Genomic DNA, 7,657 nt, shown 5'->3' with positions numbered 1-7,657 from the left:
TTAGGTCTGTAATCCATATGGCTGGAGACTCAATTCAGAGCTAATATTGCAGTCTTGAGTTCCCAGTTCCCCAGGGCATCGGGCTGGAGAGGCAGAGTGAGTCTCTATGTTGTAATCTTGAGAAAAAAAAAATAGCCGTCTTTCCTGAGAGACATCAGATTTTATTCTAAATGCTGAAAGCTAATTCAATGAGGTCTATCCACACTATGGAGAGAAGTGAACTACACTAAGTATCAATTAACATAATTCACACCTTTGAAACAACTGTACAGTAAAATCTATACCAATACTTGAGCAGGCAAATAAGGCACCGTAGATGGTTTGACGACACCTAAAATTCACTTTTGCAGCATATTACATTATATACAAGCAAACTGTTGTTAGGTATCGAAGTGCAATCACGTGTATACAGATGAACACAATATCCATTGATTAACTACCAGAAGCAATCCCAGGGAAGCCTGACTGGTGAGATAGTCTGCTACTTGACCATCCACCACTAACTCATTCCAGTATGTCTTCTGAGACGTCAAGTTGTTATAATATCACAAGGAACAAAATCCATACGATATTTTCATTTTTGCTTTTACAGAATGAGTTTAACATTTATATACTTCCCTATGAAAACAAGCAGCTAGATTATCTCATTTGGTGAATACCTCAATTCCTCTTGTCTCAAAGTAGGAGGAAAATGCTACAATGACTCTTCTTCCCACTCACTCCACCATAGCTTCTTAGGACTTCATTTTCTATACCCGACTGAATTCTTATGTATACATGTGCATGTCATTCTCATCTGTATTTCCACTTCTTTTCTATTTTCAGTATATTTTAAATAAGATTATTAGGCATAATTAGTAATTTGATAACTATGGAATATCTGACCTTTACTATTACACAGAAAAAAAAATCAAAGATGTGTTTGGCTTTGAATTGCAGTTAAATTCATTTGTTATTCTTCTCTTGAGGCTAACTTTAAACAGTTTACATGGAGTGGGCTTTGCATACAAAACAGTAATTAAAATATCATAATTTTAAAATCTCCAGTAGACATGCACAGCTTCTCTGGCACCTCTCTCAAGGATCAGTAGGAGCGTCTGATTCCTCCTTCAATATGACCAGAATGATTTTCACAAGAAAAAAGCCAGAAAGAGAACAAAAGTGGAATTATTCAATTTAGTGAACTCTGGGCAGAACAAACAATTTAATTTTAAAGTAAAATTAGCTAATAGGGAATAAAATTTAATATTACACAATAAGATACACATCTTTGAAGGAAACATTCAATTTGGGATAATAGTAGGAAAAATGTTCAATTGGGAAGAATGTCAAAGGAGAAATTTTTGGTAATGGGGTGACCTAGAGAGAAGCCCAATAAACATGTTATGAAAGCAATTTTGCTGACAGGGATGAAGGCAGAGGAGATGCAGCCTGCTCAAGCAACAAGCCTGCCCATCAGCTTTGCTCAGAGTCTTGGTAGGAAAATGGTTTTGGTAAGAACTGAGGAAGCAAAATTTTCTGTCTCCTACTGTATAGTATGAAAGCCACTTTGAAACATCTTCAAAAAATAAAAAGCAAAATAAAAATTAATCAGATTATTTACCAGTACCACTGAGAATATGTGAGGATTAATGAGTTCATTATTGTGAAGAATTAAAACACATTGGATATCTGAGTGAAAAATGAAAATAATTATTTATGGCTTTGCTAGAATGTCTCAGTAGTCATAATTACATTGGATTACAGATTCCACACACACACACACACACACACACATATATATATTACATATAATTAAACATTATCATAATTTTTGTCATAATTTGGCACCAGAAAAATTATTTGATGTAACAAAATTGCAACTAGGGAAAATATGTTAAAATATGACACTACTGATAAATGATCATTTTCTACTGTTAACTGGTTAATTTTTCCTATTATATTTTTAGACTGGTGCTGTATAGGCCAGTGTATGATTTCTTTAAAGGAAAATATTTGTGTGTGTTTACCTATTTTTTCTTTAAGGTATACTTGAAAATACTTTGAAACAATTTCATAAAAATATCAATGTGAATTTGTAACAATTACCAACTGATAAAAACACAGTATTGATATTGAATTGGATATAACAGAAAAAAAGACTTGGTAAACATTAACAGATATCAAACAGACTAGAACACGTCCAGAACTCAAGTTGATAATGACTTAGAAAGGTCATGAAAGTTACCAGCTCCCTGGCAGGAAAACACTAAAAACTATTAAGCTCAGAAAAACCAAGTATAATGCAGAAGACAGAACAAAACAATGTGAGCCCAAAGCTAAATTCCTCTAGTTGAAAATATATATATATATTTGAGAGTCTCAAATTGCTACTATTGTATCCTGCACTTCTGCCACTTTGCTAAAGTCTTCTCCATTTCTCATGAGATTCTTCCTATTGTTACAGATGCCCTAAGCATGTTGGTCTCTAGAAGGTAAATTGTTGCTGAAATAATATCAAGACACTGTGTGAGGAACAGCTTACATCTCCCTTGTTCACACTAGCTCTTTGATATCTATATGTGGCCAGTTATCTTAAAAACAGGTTATTAAATCTTTATACTATTTCTTTCACAGGGAAAGGATGGACACCCAACACTAGCAATTGCTACTGACAAAGCATTATTGATCAACACCTCTATTTTTTCCCCAGACGTCTCTGTTTTCTTTCCTGCTTGTTGTATTTTCTCCTTTTATCTTGTTTTATTTTCTCTCTCATCTTTCTCTTCACCATAGCTCACCTTATCATAGGTTGGCATTCTGTTGGCCTCAGAGACTACGTGTGTCACAAAAATCTCATGTTGGAGAAAATTGCTTAGTATGAAAAGATCTGGAATAGCGTTTATTTTTGTAAGAAGATCTCCACATGGCTTATGGTTCTGGACATATCTTAAATAGACCATCTAGCCAAACCTTCCTCTTTTGAGCAGCATTGTCTCATCCCTGCATTCTGGAAACAGTGCTGGAAACAGGGACCATTGCTAGCTCAGCTCAGAATAACAAAGCATCTTTCTTGAATCCATTTTCTCTTTGTTAGCTGTGTACAATGTCATTAATTTTTTTTTTTGTTTCTTGTTTTTTTGTTTTTTTTAGCCTACAGCACCCGGAATTCCCAGGAGGTCTCCCATCCAACTACTAACCAGGCCCAACCCTGCTTAGCTTCCGAGATCAGACGAGATTGGGCACTTTCAGGGTGGTATGGCCGTAGACGTCATTAATCTTATTAAACATCTCTGGAAGACTGCCACAACACTTATCTGAAACTATCACTTTAATAGTTTCAATATTTCTCATGTAGGCTTATATATAGTCACCCCAATTCTCACTGTTTTTTTTTAAGGCATTCTCATGGATAATTCTCAAAGATTATCTAATAATTCAAACTTTTACTTTAGACTCACTCTGTTCAAAACATTTTTTTTTAAATTTCTTTGTTTAAGGACAAAAATTGATTCTATACAGATTTTTGTTTAATTTATAAATGACAAATAATAAATGTTCTTATTCATGGACCACATTGTGATAGTCTGATGCATGTAACTGTTGTAGAATAATCATGTCAGGTATGTAATTGTATATTTCAGTTGTTTATAAGCAAAAGTCTTAAATAAGTAATACTGTTATTAGTGTTGATTTTTTAATCAGCTTTTTCTTCAAGCCTGTCCAACCTTCATGTATGCTGCATGAAACCTAGTGGTTTTTAGGTTTTTAAGTATGTCCTACTTTTGCTGTCTATACCTTTTACATGTTTTTTGTTCTCAGACTGAAATATTCTTTCTAAAATTTCTACCAGACAAAAATGGCACTCTGTATTTCCAAGTATCTTCACTAAAGTTTGTGTCTTAGTCAGGGTTTCTATTCTTGCACAACATCATGACCAAGAAACAAGTTGGGGAGGAAAGGGTTTATTCGGCTTACTTCCACATTGCTGTTCATCATCAAAGGAAGTCAGGACTGGAACTCAAGCAGGTCAGGAAGCAGGAGCTGATGCAGAGGCCATGGAGGGATGTTCTTTACTGGTTTGCTTCTCCTGGCTTGCTCAGCCTGCTCTCTTATAGAGCCCAAGACCTCCAGCCCAGGGATGGCACCACCCACAAGGGGCAATTGAGAAAATGCCCCACAGCTGGATCTCGTGGAGGCACTTCCCCAACTGAAGCTCCCTTCTGTGATAACTCCAGCCTGTGTCAAGTTGACACACAAAACTAGCCAGTACAGTTTGGTTTATAACACTTTCTCTAATCACAACTCTGTATAGAGGACAATTGTGCCATATAAGGATGGACCAATAAACTAGATAAAATATTTTGTATCCATAATATTATCCATATATTTTAATAATTATTGTTTGGTTATTAGTAAGTGTAATTAGTGTGTTTCAAGGATACTATGTAAATCTATATGTATGTTTCTACATAATTAGAAACTTTGCATTATTCACATAAACCTTTTATTAATGCTATTTGATTTTTGTCAAATATCTTTGGCTTACACTCAGTTTTGTGCAATTAACACCAGTATATTTATCTCTAAGACAGAATAAAGTGATTAAAAATATAATAAGAGACATTAGAACACCAGATGAGCTTGTGTCTTAGCTAGTGTTCTACTGATTTGAAGCTACACCATGAGCATGGGACTCTTATAAAGGAAAGCATGTAATTCAGTCTGGCTTACAGTTCAGAGACTTAACCCATTATTATCATGGCAGGAAGCATGACAGCACAAAGGCAGGCATGGTGCTGAGAGATACTGTGAGGTCTACATCTAGAAGTTCAGGCAGCAGGAGGATAAAGCCCCTGAACCTGGCTTGAGCTGCTGAAACGAGTGACACACTTCCTTCAACATTGTCACACTTATTCCAACAAGGCCACTCCTCCAATACTACCACTTTCTATGGGTCTATGGGAGCCATTTCCATTTAAACTACCAAAGATTTTTTTTTTTGGGCATTCATGTCCTAAAAAAATCTATATTCAATTTTTAAATTTATTATTTTCAATAAAAGCAAGTAAATAAATGCAAATAGGTTTTCAAAATTTTGCATATATGTTTTATGGGAACACATTTTCATTTCTCTCAGATAAATGTCCAAAGTTATAAAAATAAAATAAAATAATTTGTTGTGTATCATCTAACTTATACACTATTACTCTTTAAAATTCCACATACTAAGTATAAAATGATAAGCCATAATATAAAAATGGGATATAATATATAAATGTATATATATGTGTGTGTATATATATACATTTATATATATACATATATACATTTATATATATATATATATACACACATGTATATATATATAACTTTTAAACTAATTACTATAAAGAAAAAGCCAATTAAAAGATGTACAAATAACCCATAAATAGATATGGTACCCAAGAATTATGGCAAATAAGCACATGAAAACAAGTTTATTTATAAGTTAAAAAAAAAAGTATCACAAAGAGAGGTAACTAAGACCTTGGGTAGAAGTCTAAAATAAAAATATTGACATTATTAAAAGGTGGCAAGTAATTGAAGAGAAAGGACTACTTGTGATTTTCTCTTGGAATGTAAAATTGTATAGTACCCAGGGAGAAGATAGGAAGGCTGTTATCATTTCTTAACCTCTATATAAGAATTTAAAAATGGACTGCTAGCAACATAAAACATCAGTGTCAGAGAACTTCATTAATATAAAATTATCTATCTTAATGGATTGCCATTTAATATCCCTGATTTGTGGATGATAGACTAAATTCACTAAAATAAATATGATGTACTGGTACTGAAAATACATTTCAGTTTACATAGAAGCCCAAGGATGCCACAATAAAATGACTGATGCCTATGACAATAATATTCTTACCAACACATGTATTCTGCAGACTCTAAATGGCAAGAAATGTGTTGGATTGCTGTGCTTATGTTTTTAAACTCATAGAATCATAGTTTGACATCAATGAAGTAATATATAGATGTAAATAAAATTACTATGAAAGTATTATAAACATTTTAAGTATTAATCATTGTTTTGGAACTATTAGTTCTTTTCTCCTTTGGCAACCTGCACAGTATTTTCTAGTGCCTAGTTTTATCTAGCTGTGACACCAGTGAACCATAGCAATTAGTAGTATGGTAAGTTATGCATAAAAGCAGTGAGTGGCATTCACATGTTGGTAGCAACTAGCAGTTGTTTAAGAGGATTTGAGGCCCACTCAAGAGGTGGGATAAAGCTCCCACTACTAGAGATCTAGCCAACTTCTCCAAGCCGTTTAGATCACAGATCTTAGAAAAAAAAATCTATTGCCACCACATTGCTAGGCCAGCATAATTTCTTCCTACATTTTAAATCTTGCATCCATAGATAAGTGTAGCTACCACCCCTTATCAAAGAAGATTCTTTATAGGAAATGGAGATCTTCACAGAAAAAATACAGCTGGGTACTATGCAGAGATCAAAGAATCATGGTGAGCCCAACCACTGTGGATACATTGACATCATGTCTCCTGCATCTATGGTTCAAGTAACAGTGCTGAAGGAGGGATAGAAAGACTGAGAGGCAGAATACCACAAAACTGGCTATGAAACAGTAGCTTCTAGAAAAGGCTGCAGAAAACAGATATTAACAATGATAATACTGATAAACACACCAATTTGGAAGGGGGAAAGGTCACACCCCTGGACAAAGAACTACAGGCAACAATGGCTCTGAGAGAGAGAGAGAGAGAGAGAGAGAGAGAGAGAGAGAGAGAGAGAGAGAGAGAGAGAGAGAGAGAGAGGACACCAGCCAAGGATGTACCCTCTAATCGATTATCCAGTGCAGAATGCTCATCTCTGAACCTATATACATACAAACGACAGGAACAGAATAGTACATTGGGTAGTCTACCCCTTTCTACTTCATTTCTGTAGCTCACCATCTAGGAAACTGTTCAAAGCCTGTTCACCCTAATGATTCCATAAGACTTTAAAACCATTTCTATTATACATGGTAACACAAGAGTGAAACTTATAAGCTAAGAGTAAGAAAGAGGGTGTATTATTGCTTATGGGTTTTAGAATTTAAGCTGAAGACAAAGACTTGTATTAAGGAGAATTTCACCAAGTCATTGCTGTCCCATGAGGCATTTGATGGGAGATGAGGCCATCCCTAATGGCCACCAACACAGAGGTATTGAGCAGGAAAGCTTGTTTCTTTCATATTCTCTCTGGATGCATTTCCGGGACTTAGACTAAGTTCTGTTTCTTTCCTGTATCTTATTATTGCCTCAGGAGGACAAAGCATCCCATACTGGCCTTTCTTATTATTACTATTATTTATTTATTTATTTATTTACTTATTTATTTTTTATTTTTTGGTTTTCTGAGACAGGGTTTCTCTGTGTATCCCTGGCTATTCTGGAACTCACTCTGTAGACCAGGCTGGCCTTGAACTCAGAAATCCACCTGCCTCTGCCTCTGCCTCCCTAGTGCTGGGATTAAAGGCATGCGCCACGACTACCTGGCCCGGTCTTTATTCTTTCACTGGTTTTGAGATTTTCTTTTATTTATTGTGGATGAGGTTCTGTGTGTGTGTGTGTGTGTGTGTGTGTGTGTGTGTGCGCGCGCGCACGCGCATGCCGTTCT

General features: G+C 35.1%; 1 non-coding gene across 1 annotated transcript; it reads right to left on the bottom strand.

Moving 5' to 3' along the window:
* Positions 1–3,130: 3,130 nt before the first annotated feature.
* Positions 3,131–3,249, bottom strand: LOC116092594. Its single transcript, XR_004119351.1, has one exon. It is a non-coding gene; the product is annotated as a 5S ribosomal RNA (ribosomal RNA).
* Positions 3,250–7,657: the final 4,408 nt, after the last annotated feature.

This window comes from Mastomys coucha, unplaced genomic scaffold (assembly GCF_008632895.1).
Source record: "Mastomys coucha isolate ucsf_1 unplaced genomic scaffold, UCSF_Mcou_1 pScaffold15, whole genome shotgun sequence".
In the NCBI taxonomy this organism is placed as follows: domain Eukaryota; kingdom Metazoa; phylum Chordata; class Mammalia; order Rodentia; family Muridae; genus Mastomys; species Mastomys coucha.
Note: the sequence above shows the minus strand (reverse complement) of the source record. Positions and strands in the feature narration are given on the sequence as shown.